The following is a 14,990-nucleotide window of genomic DNA, read 5'->3' as shown; positions in this document are numbered from 1 at the left end:
GACAAATATCTGTACATTTTTATTATTCTGTACCTAAATATTATTCTTGAATATACACACACAAAAGTAAACTGTGACAACACCAATCTTGAACACTCTATATTAATTGGCAGCCTTTCACAGTAATTTTGCAGAATTGCACATGTTTATTTAAAGGCAGCTGGCCTATACCACTAAAGCAAAGTAGCATCACAAGAGGCAAAAGCCTCCACAGAAGACCAACAATTAGAGAATAGGCTAACCAAAGGAAGCCCTACTATGAAGGATTAAGTTTGGCCACAGATTTCCAGCTAAATTAAGTAGACAAGGAAAGCTGAGAAAATCACGACATAGTATACTTAACCGATGCATAGAACTTTACAGCTTTTAAGGTGTAAAACAACCACACAAATATCAGTTCTGGACAGACATTATTGCATACATATTCTTGTGAATCCGAGCAAAGGAAATTGTTTTTACATTGTGATGTTAAAAGAAATTCACTGGGTAATTAAATGTAACAGCAGGTCCACATCATACATTCATACCACATACAATGCACATTTAAGGACACGGCTTTCCTCCAAAGAATCCTGGGAACTGTAATTTGCTAGGGATGCTGGAGCTGTAGGTCTGTGAGAGGGAAACTACAGGTCCCAGGATCCTTTGGGAGAAGTCATGTGCTTTAAAGGTATGGTGTGGACCTGCTCAGAGTAACAGAAAGAACTTTGGATTGTGATGTGGTCGAGTGAGCAATACTATCATGCAACAACAGAGAAGACACCCTTGCTGCTGTTTTCATTTTCCTTAGTTGACTTCATGACTGTGTCATTAAGTACAGAGAGCGGGGAGAGGTATGTGTCTTATAAAACAGGAATAAAGTTCACCAGGGATAAGACACAGCATACCATGCAAGTACTGTCAGAACCCAAAGAGAGCAACAGTGAAACCATTCTTCAAGCACCTGTGTTTTTTCCCCTGTCCAAAAGATCATAGCCTTAAGTTAGCCGCATGACAGAATTCATGACTCTTTTACCAAACAGTAAATTCCACCATTAATAGAAAATGGATCAGAGTGAGAAAATACAAAGTCACACAAAACACTACACGGTGAAGTGAAAGTAAAATGAGTACCTTTGGCCTGATACAAAATTAAGCATTATTTTTAAAAATGAAACTGAAAGCGAGAGGCAATAGGCACAGTTTACAACTTTTAAGCATTGTTGATATTAATCAAATTTCTCTAAACTTGGATGGGCTGGTTCATTAATATTCACTAGTATTAGGCATGATGGAGGTGCCAACATGAAATCTGAACTAAGGGAAATGTACAATTCAGCTCTGTTAGATCTGTAGCAGGAAGGTGGTGGGTGGGTGGTGGAAAGACCCTGAGTGAGAGGTGGGGAAATGAAAGAACTCCCAGGATGAGGGTTCCTAGGTGAGAGGTGGGAGGGCCCATCATTTTCTGTATGAGACAAGGGTCAAGATGTACCTTCAGAAGAGGAGTCTTTCACCCCATCCGTATCTTCTTCTGTTTTTTTTTTTGTTATTATTTAGATTAGTTTATTTCATCTTATTGTATTATTTTTAAAGAGCTTTAATAAAAACTTGATACTAAAAACAGACCACCATTAGTATAGCCCACCATTACTGCAGAACAGAGACGCCTACCTTGGTAAGGTCATATGAAATTCCCATTAAATTTCAATATAACATGCACACCATTGATCTTTCGTGGGCTGTACCCATCAACTCTAAGGAGGAAAAATTGTTCAGTGACACTTGTATGAATTAAATGCCAGCTCAGAAAGCAAGTGTCAGCATTAAAAGGACAGAAACGACTGATATTACTCACTTAAGCAGAGGAATAGCCCATAAAAATGTAGTACACACTTCACAGCATGAAGTCACTTGAGTAATTTTTCTGTTGAAACTTTTATCTACCTAAAAATATCAACTTTTAGCAATTACTTTTCCATGTATGTAAAGCAAATGCTAAATGAAAATTTGTTCTTAATCAAGTCACATCTTAAGGGCAAGATCATGGAAAGATAGTCCTAAGGTAACAGCATAAACAAGAAACTAAATCTATCTAAATGGGAAAAGTAATTTACATCTTGTGCCCAACATAAGACACCTTTTAAAATCAAATTACATAACCTTAATCAAAACTGACTTATTCTTGAGGCTTCTGCAGAACAAGATCAACTCAAAGCAATAATAATAATGACAACAATCATGGCTGCATGACAATAACAGCAGTAGCATCATTTAAATGATGCATGTACAAAATGTGAGTTGATGTCATTATTTGTAGACATCTGAACTGATAACATATTTGTGTTCAGCACAGTACCTGCTTTACTTTGCATCTCATGAATGAAGAACAGTGGTAACGGAGAGGCTAAGCAAAGGAAGCTAGGCCAAAGAAATGTAAAGAACAGAGAAATTATTCAGATTGTTATTGTGCCAATTATGCTTGTAAAGTATGCCTTTGATAAGCTTGTATTAACACGGCAAACCTCCACACAATACATTCCTCCTTTAACACAAAATATAAAAAGACTCCACTGTCTCCATCTAACTACTGGGTGCAGACAAGTTTGGTAGGTGGGTGGGATGCTCACCTATCAATAATCTGATGTCCCAATAATATTAGGTGTCCCCCTTTTGCCTGTGCAGTTGGGAATAAAACAATGTGGGGAAAGGCACTGGTGCAATGCAAGCTCAAAGAATAAGGCATTCAGTGCTTATAACAACTGCACTTTGGGATCACTACAGATCTTGCTAAATTTGAAGGTACTTTTGACACCTGGGTTTTTTGTTTGCTTGTTTAATATAAACAATGGATATCTTGTTACTATTTTTCACATTCTTTATGGGGTGGGTACCACGTTAAGAAAATGAAACTAAGTCTATGTTCCCCAAAGCAACCTTGGACTTCCACACCACCCCTCTCACACACGACAACAAAGCAGTTAGAAAAATCAAACAGAGGCGGATATCAAAAGCAATGTGGTATGGCTTTGTTATTAACCAGGGATAGAGGGAAAGTCAATAACCAAGCAGGTTACTTTCTAAAATCCAGTACTTGTCTAAAATACGTCTTTGGATCCCAGATTACATTTATAAAAGGTAAATAAGGGGACTTTTTTTTTTTTAGTCCTTATAGCTATTGTTAGAATAGACTTTTCTACTTTTCATAGCTCAGATCTCCTCAAATTGTAGCATTGCTGAAATAAAATTAAAAACCCAGCAGTATTTTTTCTGTATCCCAGATTGCTTTCTTTCTATTTGCACTTCTGCACATAGAAAGCGTTCCTCCATTTAATAAGAAAATGAGATCCAGTAGAAAGAGGCTGAAAACCAGCCACACCCAGGCTACGGAACCAAGTTGGTCCTATAAAAAATTCACATATGCAAGATAGCATCAAACCCTCCAAATAAAACTGAAACAGCCAGTTTAAATCCAGCCCTGCTGAATCAGAGGGCCATCAAGTCCAGTTCTTTTCCAGCATGGACAGCCAGATGCCTATGGGAAGTCACATATGCAGGCCATGAAGGCTAAAAGCCCATCCCCATTGTATGCCCCTGGGGCCCTTGTATGCAAACGTGTTCTTGCCCAGAAGATAAAGATTCTATGTTGCAGTTATATCTAATGGACAAAACAACTAACTCTTTTTAAAAACCATCTAATATATGAGTGGAGAATTCCAGGACCAAGCATGACCCCTCCAGGTCGCTACTTGACTCTTGGAACACCACACTGGGCCTTCTATCAGACCCTCCAAGTGTCCCTATTTCCCAGGGATGTCCCTGATTTAGAGAAGCTGTCCCAGCTTCTGATCTGATCCTCAGGATGGCCCTATTTTCAATGGAGAAATGTTGGAGGATATGGAATTATCTGACCCCTGAGCTGTCTGAAGGCAATCCTGTACAGTACAGGGAAAGTTTTTTATTTTTAAAAAATAATGTTTTAATATATATATATATATATATATATATATATATATATATATATATGTTAGAAACTGCCCAGAGTAGCTGGGGCAACTCAGTCAGATGGGTGGGGTATAAATAGTAAAATTATCATTACAGAATGGGACGTCCCTATTTTCATCAGAGAAATGTTTGAGGGCATGCGCTATACACCCTCCTTGAGTGCTTTAGTTTGGCTGGAACTTTGATTAAGTTTCATGGTTGCCTGGATGGAGAGATGAGAGGAAGGTAGCTTTCCTGTGGTATAGGCTGAACAAAGATGGGAGTAACGCTTTTGTCTCTGACCCCGCCCACCAGCGGTATGCAACCCCTAGAAGAAGAAGAAGAAGAAGAAGAAGAAGAAGAAGAAGAAGAAGAGTTTGGATTTGATATCCCGCTTTTCACTCCCTTTAAGGAGTCTCAAAGCGGCTAACATTCTCCTTTCCCTTCCTCCCCCACAACAAACACTCTGCGAGGTGAGTGGGGCTGAGAGACTTCAAGGAAGTGTGACTGGCCCAAGGTCACCCAGCAGCTGCATGTGGAGGAGCGGAGACGCGAACCTGGTTCCCCAGATTACAAGACTACCGCTCTCAACCACTACACCACACTGGCTACTCATGAGGAAATGCAGCCCTTTGGCTGAAAACTCACTTCTGACCTAAGGTGAATGATTCCTAAATTACACATTGTGTGGATATGCACTTTCTTTGATCACCCTTGAACCTGTTTCAGTGGGTGACTCCAAGCCCAAGAGTTATGAAAGGAGAAAAGTTGTTCTCAGTCACCTCAGTTGTTCTAAGTTTTATAAAGCTATTATACTCTTGTTTTTCCTCCCTAATCTAAGAAAGGTGCCCCAATCTCTTGATGGTTACCAGTGGGATATAAATACGTAAAACAAAAATGTGAAAGCAACAAATAAGCCACTGTGGATAAATGTCAACTCTCAAGAAAACACATTAAAAGGATCAAGCACTGGAGTGGATTCAAAACAAAGCTGGGCAGACAAAGATTTGAGAAAGGCATCGTACACCATGAATCAAGTCTTGTAAATCAATTAATCAATAGTTATTTTTAAAATGTGTTGATCATTAAATGAAATAATGAAGTAACACCGAGCTCTGTAGTTACTATTCCAGTCCATGAGCCAGATTTGCTGAAAGGAATTGGGCACCAATGCAGATGGGTTTGTCAGAAGCATGGCTAATCCCCATTTAATCTTTCACACTGTGGCCAAATATTTGGCCTAGCACTGGAAGAGAATCAGCAGCACCCTTTGGGGGGAGGGGGGATGCTCTTCTGCTGCCTTCTTTTTTAAAAATAAAAAGGCAGAAAAACAACAGAAGGAAACTTGCATGCATTAGCCTCTCTTGCCACAGAAATTAGCCCATGAACCAGATGATGTGATTCTTAATTGTTCTCATGCTCATACCTCCCTGTTTTAGCAATGCAAGTCTTAACTGAACAAGATTGTGACAGCCTTACTCTGTAGAAGCTATTGCAAGGCAGAAGATATGTATTCCTACACATTCTACTCTGGAATAGATTCCACTGAACACAAAGGGACTTGACTTCCAAGTAGGCACGCCGAGTAAACATGTGAACGCTTTGTTTGGGAGCAAGTCCTTCTGAACTTATTCCTTCACTAGCCTACATAGGATCATGTTTCACATGACGCATATTAAAAATACTGGCACATATTTTCGACTAAAAAAAACCAGATCAACGGGATTCTTTGGTAAAACAAAGCACAGCTGTTGGCATGGCAACTTTATAAAATAGTTTCCCCTGCAATACCAGGTCTCCCTCAGCATGCAGCCTATGTATACAAATGTATCTGCTGCTAGAGTATAGCTGCATTCAACTGAGGGTTGGCATTACCCTTAGACAGAGTGAGAAAGCTACCTCAGACAGCAGGTGCAGGGGAACACAGAGAAGCAGCAAGGTCCTGGAGGACAGTGCTGGATATGTCATGCAGCTTGCCCTGTGCCCCTTAAGGTAGTCCGCTACCCTCAGGTGAAGTGGAATGAGAACACTGCCCCATCATGGTTTCCGTGCATGGAAATGGGTGGGACACCATCTTGCTATTCGCAGTAAGCAGCAAAGTGTCTTGGGCTGGAGGAACCATGGGATAATACATAACATCACTGCACATAGCTTATTTATAACATTTTTAAGCTCTCCCTTCAGATCACATAGTGTAGTTTCAGAGGGTGGGATGAAAACACCAGTCTTAATATTGCTCTTCTGCCCTAGACAGCATGCCATATTTTTTTAAGAGAAGGATAGGAACATTACAATAAAAAGGCACAGAATGGTTATTTTTGGTATTCTTATTATCAAGCCGCCCCTGCTTTCTCACAGCAGCTCTATAAATGCAATGCTCTTAATACCGAAACATTAAAATATATCTGATTATACATTTCTGGTAAGTCACTGCTGTTTCTGTTCTGAAGATAAACCTAAGGCTTCCTGCTGCATTTCAAACCAGAGCTGGAAAAAACCTCAGGGTTGAAAATTATCCCCTGTGTTGCTATGTCACAATATTTTCATCATTTCAACAGGAAGCTCAGGATCATTAACTTTAAATTGCAATGATACAAGAACCACAACATTGCCTTGGAGGCTGACTTAAAAGGACAAGTATGGCAACATAAATGTAAATGTTCTCTACCAGCTTGGGGGGGGGGGCAGGGAATGCCTACAGTCTCCAAGCACATTCTATACTTTCAGACTTGGCTGAAAGATGCAATTGATCTGTGGAAGATGGCAGAAATATGCATTATGCCACTGCTCATGAGAGCATGCCGTAATACTGGTATACAGTATTATTCATAACACTACAAACGGTCAAACAGTGGAATTGCAGTTGTCATGTTCAAGGCTCTGCTTGTGCCAGGGTTCACCAGGACTTAGCTTTAGTATGTTTTTAATAAATCAAGGCTCAACCTTGGAAGAGAGAGAAGGGAAAAGGCCCACGAACAAGTTCAGAGTGCATTTCTATTACCACCAAATAGAGAGTCTCCCACACACTTTAGGTTTCCCACTTTGGCTCAAGTTTTGGTACATTCCAAGTAGATGTCCTCTGAAGGAGTTTAAGGCCTCAAGGGTGGTATTCAACTAAGTTTTGCTCAGAGTAGACCTATTGAAATTAATGGATCTAGCAATCATGCTCATTAATTTTCATGGGGGGAAATTAGTTGAATACAGTGGTACCTTGGGTTAAGTACTTAATTCGTTCCAGAGGTCCGTACTTAACCTGAAACTGTTCTTAACCACTTTAGCTAATGGGGCCTTCTGCTGCCGCCGCGCGATTTCTGTTCTCATCCTGAAGCAAAGTTCTTAACCTGAGGTACTATTTCTGGGTTAGCGGAGTCTGTAACCTGAAGCGTATGTAACCTGAAGTATATGTAACCTGAGGTACCACTGTATAGCCATTATTCGCAATCCTATTCAACCCAATAGTAGTATTTATAGGGACTTAGGCTTGAATGGAAACTTGGAGACCAAGAACACAGCAACTACAGCACCCCAGACATACAGCTGTGTTTGCCTCTTTTTAAAAGATATCCAAGGTGTACCCACTGCCCAAGGCAGCCTGTTCCAATAAAACATATTCTACTGTTAGAACCTTTATTCTAATATTATAGCCCCACCCCCCAACAGATTTAGATACATCTATAAGGAATCATGTCTGTTTACATGGGAGGACAGTGAAGGTTCTATCAGCTGAAAAACAGCATTCTCTCTAAAATAGCTTAGCAGTGCTTATGCCATGCGCCTGGCTTGCGCATACAATTTGCTTATAAGCAAAATTAATCTCCTGCAGATTTTACATGTTTAAAACAAGAGCCGTCCATGTGGTTTTTTTTGTGTAGTTTTTTAACTAAACTATTTTCACTCGTTAGATGACTAATCAGTCTTCTGCCTGCTTTGAGAAAAAGCTTCAGCATGATGGTATCTGGCAGGAAATAATTTTTTAATGAAATAATTGTGCATTTGTCTGGCCCTTGATAGGGACCAAAGAGTATCAGTTTCTATTATGAATGCCTAAAAGTTCCTCAGTGTATCTCCAGTAACAATCAGTGATTACCTTAATATCATCAGAATTAGCTAACTTCACAATGTAGACAGATTATCAGTCCATCCACACACACACCCTTATTATCAGGGCAATGGCATAAAACTCATTAAGTTAGCTTTAGGAATCAGTATTGCTGAAAAGATTCAAAGCCCCATAGACTTGGCAGGGATGGTGGCTCTGGGCTCTTCTGGAGTTTACGAAGACCAGTTCCAAGATGTAACAGGTATACAAGACTCCTGACAGTAATGCTTACATTTCATTGTGTTTTTTTCTTTAGAGAGCCCATGAGATAAGCCATTAAAAATAGATAATGATGAGTCTCTTATTTGTACTACACACACACACACACACATTTTTGAATGGAGAAGGGAGGCATAAAATTACTACTTTTTGAAAGCATGTTTTCTAATCCTTCAGCAGTTCACCCTCATTAAAAGCTGATAAAATAAACGGGATAATTAATTATGCTAAGAAGGAAGTGATAAATGACCTTATCCAAATGCATGCTGGGGCATGTATTTCCTATTTGGATCCTGCAAGTCTTTTTTAATTATTATTATTTTAGTAAAACCTGCCTAGAACTGCTCTAGTCTCTCACTGGATTCCATTAGCAGTGATGACTATCTCCTTGATGCAACAGCCACATACTTCTCATTTCCTTGGCATTTTGGTTAAAGAATAGCTGTGATTCTATGTATCATGTGGCTGAGTGGCAATGAGACATTGCAGCCTGAAGTTACTATTATGGAATCATCTTATTAAATATAGATATTCTACAGTGGCCAGGGGTAGCCAACCAGCCAGGGCTTGCAGGTGAAATGAAACAATAGTCCACCACATTATGCAAATGTATTATTGCATAAATATTCATAGATTGCCAAGAATGATGCATGTGGTGATGCAAACTCTAGCCCAAGACAGCTTGTGCCACCAAAAATTGCCTTTTTTCCCTTCAAATCTGCATATAGGTACTAGTAGGCTATGGGGTCCTTCTTTGGAATGTTAAAATTTCACGTGCACCATTCATTCTCCAGTAATATTATCATGATTACAAATTATGTTATTTGTTATGTTACTGGTATCTGAGCACTTTGTCAAGCAAGCTTCTTAAAGAGCCCCAGGGCTCTTTTCCAGAAATTCAACATTTATTTATGCAACAATTCTGCAAATAGATTGTTGCCTTTACACCAACACCCATACATATATTGTTTTTCCCAAACACAAAAGCATGAATTAGTGACACAGAAATTATCACTTCCTTATTACAAGGATACTGAAACAAGTGGGAAATGGACCATAGGTCCACTTATAAATCACTTGCTTTGCCTGCAGAAGGTCCAAAGTTCATTCATTGCATTTTCCTATTAAGGGTCCCAGGAAGTAAGAGAGGAAAAGACTTCTGACCTGGAGAGTAGCTAGTACTCAGCCAGATGCACCAATAGTCTGACCTGGGCATAAGACATGGCTTCATATTTTCCTACAAAAAAAACGACCTCACATTCCAGTGCATTATGGAGCCTTGTAGAAATGGTTTCTGTGCAGTAGTACTAAGTAGCATCATAACTGGCCCTGTGTTTCAGCAGCAGGAATAAGCCACACAAAGTCACATTGGAATGCATCAGCACTGAACAGTGTTGACACGGGCTTAGTTGCCAATCAAGTAAATGCACTTCATTCTAGGTACCTGCACTTGATATGAACTTCCAAATACAGGTTTATGGTCAATATATTGGTCCCCTTAAACAAGCACTTCTCTCTTTCCTGTCACCATCAATACAACAGTTGGGGCATTTTCAATCAGTCCACTCTGCCATCCATTATAGCAGCTTTCACCACCCTGCGGTCCTCCAGATGTTTCTGGATCACATCAGCCCCACGGTTACCAGGGTGAGCAAGGCTAGATTTGATATATATATATGGACTTTGAGGTCCATGTGAGGTCTGGAGGATGGGAACAGGCCTTTTCTGCAGTGACTCCCCTTTTGTGGTGTGCTCTCCCCAGGGAGGCTTGCCTGGCACCTTCATTATACACCTTTATGCGCCAGGCAAAAACCTTCCTCTTCAACCAGGCCTTTGGTCAATTAATATCCTACAGCCTTTTAAGTGTGTTTGTAGGAGGTATTGTTTAGTTGTTTCTGTTTTAACAATTTATTTGTGCCTTTATCTCATGGTTTTATCTTGTGAACCAACCTGAGATCTTTTGATGAAGAGTGGTATATAAATCAAATCAAATCAAATCAAATCAATCAATCAATAAAGTGTTGTGGATTAGTGTGGAAGCAGGGATCCCCAGATCCCTGGATGCAAAATTTCCCCCTCTAGATTCTGGGATACCGGAATTTAATCAAAGCTGACTGGCTGATTTTTTTTTTCAGTCAGACAGAGATGACGGCCCTGCCATCTACAAGGCAAAGGCAGAGGGGAAGGTTGCCTGGGAAACATGGGTGTGGAGTCACCCAGAAAAAAAGTTGTCCTTTTTTGACAAGCGAACAAGCATGAGAAAATAGGGAGTAGGGAGAACCCCATACACTGCTGGCTCTACGAAGCTGCACTGAAAGACCAGTGGCCATGATTGGCTGCTGCATTGGACCCAACCTTGCTGAAACTATGAGAGGAGCAATGAGAGAGACGCTTGGGGGTGTAATGTTCCGTACCCCCCTCTATTGAAGGCTTCTGGTGTAAACATGTGTGAATAAACCATATTTCTAAGACTCTGCCAACTTGGCTGTGCCTTGATTTTCCAATGGAAACAGAACCTGGATCCTTGCTGCTGCTCGTCAGGTGTGGGGTGTTAAGCAATATGTAATTTACACACCTGTCAGGGAACTGCCATCAGTGCCGGAGGGAGAGCGCAAAAGCCAGAGGGATTCCAGAGAGCGTCCAGGGATTGGGAGAAGCAGCCCATCTTCTGGGGAAGAGAATCAGCATAGCACCAGTGGAGAAGGGGGGCAGATGGGGGAAGTGGCGAGGCAGTCCCATGACTCCTTGCCTGGGACCAGCGGGGAGAGTAGGGGTCCTCCGTTGCCCACGCCCTCCTTGCGCAGAAGGCTTCCGCGCAGCGAGAGTAGGAGAAGACTAGGCGTCAAAGAGCTTCTTTGCTGGAAGAAGTTTAAGAAACGCCCACTGACGGATTCTGCCAGCGATTGAGTCAGCCACGGGTGAGTGGCTGTCCGGACAGAAAAGGTTCACTTAGGCAACCCAGCCAGGTGTTTGCACCCAGCCGGGGAGATAAGCACCGGTTTACGCACGAGCAACCCCTAGAACCATTACAACACCCATCCATCTCTCTCATAGATTACTATCTATTTTTTAACAGCTTGTCATTTCTAGTTGGCAATGGAGGATCGTCTATTAAGGCAAATGGGCCAATGCCCCATCAACTTCAGCCTGCCCTCAGCCACCTGTCACTTATTCTGCCATCATAATTTTCTCAAAGGCATCTGGTTGGCCACTGTGATAAGTGGATGATGAGCTGGGCCAGTGGCCTGATCAAGCAGGCTCTTCTTATGTTGTTAGCTTCCTCCTTCTTAGTCTCAGTGTTGCCCTTATAGCATTCTAATGGTAGGATTCCTGTACCTTTAACAGAAACCTGACAGGCAGAAATTAGCAGAAAATGTGCAGATCCCAAGCCTGGAATGGATTGTTGGGTAAAGTTCCACCTTCTTCCTTTTGGGCAACCTTTAACAGCACAATACCTTTGCCAGAGAGGAAGTTAGTCAAATTCTATACACAATGCTAGATTGAGATACATTTTGCCCACATCTGAATTTAACTGAGTGCTAGACTCCCTTCCAGAATCAGATTGTTGCCACCCACCCACCCAGGACCACAGAACTCTCCAGCTGTACCTGATGCATACAACCTGGAAACAGGGAAGGCACTAGGACTTGGAAGAGTCCAGGCAGGCATGGATGCAGGAACTGTAACCTAGGCAATTAACAACAGGCTGCTTTCTTCTACTTTCGCCCCCTCCCCTCCCCGCTTTCCTTCCTTCCCTCCCTCTCTCACACACGCGCGCGCGCGCAGACACACACACACTTTAACACCCAAACTGTCAGCTTCTGCTTTGACTCTCCCCACTTCAAATACAGCCACTAGCAAGCCTCACCCTCCCTCCTCCGTCTCTCCAGCCCACACACCCCTAATGCTGCCAACCTCTTGTCTTACAGGGGAGAATGGATGTTCAGCGTTAACTCCTTTTAAATGACTGCTTTGGGGAGAGATCAAGGTGCCATCCATCTCCCAGAGAAAACGCTGATCACCACAATAGTGTCTCGCCTCTCAAAGCGGGGCGGCAGCCTGCCTTGCACTGCTGGAGAGACACAACATGCATCTGCACCTACAATCCCCGAGAAAGAAAAAAGATCAATAAAGTACCGAAAACGTGCTGATCGCCTGCTTTAGGCCAGCCAGGGCGGGAGAAGGGATGACAATATTGGCGTTTGCTTTTGGGTGTTCTCCGGATTTCAGGTTTTAAGGCACAGTACATCATGCATTTTTTCTCCAGCTTCTCTCTCCTACGCCTTCGCCCGCCCCCACCCCAATAAAAGAAGCAAAAACGGGGGGGGGGGGGAGAGAAACCGGCAAACAAACAGAGGGGGGTGGGAGAAGAGGAACTGGAAAATGGGGCGGAGGAAAGAATATGTAGTAAGGGGACAAACAAAGAAGGTAAGGAAGCGTCATCCCTCTCTCATCTGCCAAAAAGCCCCTCGCAGCCCATCAATCCGGCGCCTGCAAAGGCTGCCCTGGGCCAAAGGTGCTGCTACTCGGCACACGCCTCTGGAGCAGCCAGCAAGCAGAGCCGGCTCCCTAAAGTCACTAGTCCACAATCTACGCCGCTGCCGCCGACGCCACAGAATAAAACGTTCAGGCTTACCAACATCCCTCTCTTTATAAGACAATAACGGAAGAACAGAAGCATAAAAAAAAATCCCACCCACCCCCCAGCTGTCTTTATTTTTTTAAAAAAAATGTAGGAAGGGTTAGGAGCCCAGAAATTACATCATTTCTTTAATACAGGTAAATAAATCAAATTGGGGGAAAGCGATTTTTTCCCCCTAAAGACAACTTTGGAAACATAGGATAATCGAGACACAGACATATGGATATTTATAGACCCTCGACCAGCGGTCCAAAGGTCCTCCGGAAGCCTTACCTGTCAGATAGCATCCTGGAAGTGCGGAGAGAAAGCCTCAGTCCGCTCAAATTGCACCACTTCGGCAGGTTACTATGGAAATAGTCTTCAGGATGATTTAGAAACCAGCCACCTCCATCCTTCTCTTGCACATGCCGCGAAGGCTACCGATCCCAGGGCAGCCGAGAAACCGGAGCCAAAAGGTACCCCCGGCTGTGTGGCTGCCTTCTCTCTCTCTCCCTCTGTCTGGAGGAGTCGCGCCGCCTGCCCCCTTCCTTCCTCTGCCTTCCTCTCTCTCTCCCCCGAGGACTCGGCGGGGCGATCAGATCTTCTCCCGGCTGCCGGAGCCAGGAAGTGGAAGGACAGTCTCACACCAGCAGCCCCAGCCCAGCGCTTTACAACGAGAAGAGCTGTTTCCTAGCCACACAGCTGGAATTTAAAGGGGAAGCGCCTGTGCCGGCTCCCCCTTCAATCACCTAAAAAGAAAAAAAAAGAAGGAAATATCAGCAGGGGGTCGGGAGGGGACGAGGAGGAGGAGGAGGAGGAGGAGGAGGAAGAAGAGGAGGAAGAGGGTGGTCGCGCAGAGGAAAGTTTCCGGCAGGAACAATGCAAAGCGCGTGCGGAAAGCCGAGGTTTCTACGCAGGTTTCGATTCTATTGTTTATATTCAATGCTTCTACATTAGGAATGCGCATCCAGCAGCGCAGCAGCATCCAATGGTTGGGGCCAAGCATAGCTGTCAACGTTTTCCTTTTTTTAAGGGAAATTCCCTTATTCCGAATAGGATTCCTCGCAAGAAAAGGGAAAAGTTGACAACTATGGAGCCAAGTTAAGGGCTGGGTTTTTAAAACAACAACACAACGGTTTGCAAACTTACCCTGAATCAAAATGGTGTGAGGGTGGGGAATCAAGACTGTTTTTTAAAAACTGAGCCAAGAAGGCCAAAGAAAGAGTTTACACCCAAAGTATACTGGGAAAGAAACTCCTAAATTGGGGCCCACGGAATGACATGCAATTCTAGACTGCTTTAGTATCCAGACCAAGGGAAGTAATAGTACTGCCCTATTGAGCCTTGGTCAGACCACACCTAAAATCCTGTGTCTAGATGTGGGCACCACTGTTTAAGAAAGGTACTGACAAGCTGGAACATCAAGGGTCTGGCAACCAAGCCTTATGAGGAACGGTTGAAGGAGCTGGGTATGTTTAACCTGGAAAAGGCGGGAATGAGAGGTGATATGACAGTCCTCTTCGAATATCTGAAGGGCTGCCGCATGGAAGATGGAGCAAACTTGGTCCCAACCCCCTTTTTTCTTTCGTAAGGTAGCAAACTTGTTTTCTGCTGCTCCAGAGGATAGGACCCAAACCAATGGATTCAAATTACAAGAGAGGAGATTCGGACTAAATGTTAGGAGGAACTTCCTGAGGATAAGAGTTGTTCAACCATGGAATCAGGCAGAGGGCCTTCTCGGTAGTGGCACCCTCCCTGTGGAACACCCTCCCTTCAGATGTCAAGGAGATAAAGAACTACATAAGTTTTAGAAGACATCTGAAGGCACCCCTGTTTTGGGAAGTTTTTAATGTTTGATATTTTACTATGTTTTATATATGCTGTAAGCCACCCAAAGTGGCTGGGGAAACCCAGCCAGATGGGCAGGGTATAAATAATAAAAGTAGTAGTAGTAGTAGTAGTAGTAGTAGTAGTAGTATCACCTTGGAAGGTGGTGGGCTCTCTTTCATTGGGGGTTTTAAACTGACATTAGATGGCCATCTATCAAGGATTTTTTAGCTATGATTCCTGCATTGCAGGGAATTGGAATTG

General features: G+C 42.8%; 1 protein-coding gene across 4 annotated transcripts in view; it reads right to left on the bottom strand.

Annotated features, from left to right (window-relative positions):
• The window catches only part of NAV3 (neuron navigator 3), a 441,074-nt gene extending 427,161 nt beyond the window's left edge, over positions 1 to 13,913 (bottom strand). For 2 of the 4 annotated variants that reach the window (XM_083400914.1, XM_083400916.1), the window contains exon 1: positions 13,194 to 13,913. The gene's annotated coding sequence lies outside the window, so the exon portion shown is untranslated. Of the gene's footprint in view, positions 1 to 12,415; positions 12,516 to 13,193 lie in introns of those variants that run through there. The other 2 variants (XM_083400917.1, XM_083400915.1) reach the window with 2 other exon arrangements.
• Between the last annotated feature and the right edge of the window lie 1,077 nt (positions 13,914 to 14,990).

Source organism: Podarcis tiliguerta (genome assembly GCF_965153285.1).
Source record: "Podarcis tiliguerta genome assembly, chromosome: 10".
Classification (NCBI taxonomy): Eukaryota; Metazoa; Chordata; class Lepidosauria; order Squamata; family Lacertidae; genus Podarcis; species Podarcis tiliguerta.
This window is presented reverse-complemented; position numbering and strand designations above follow the sequence as displayed.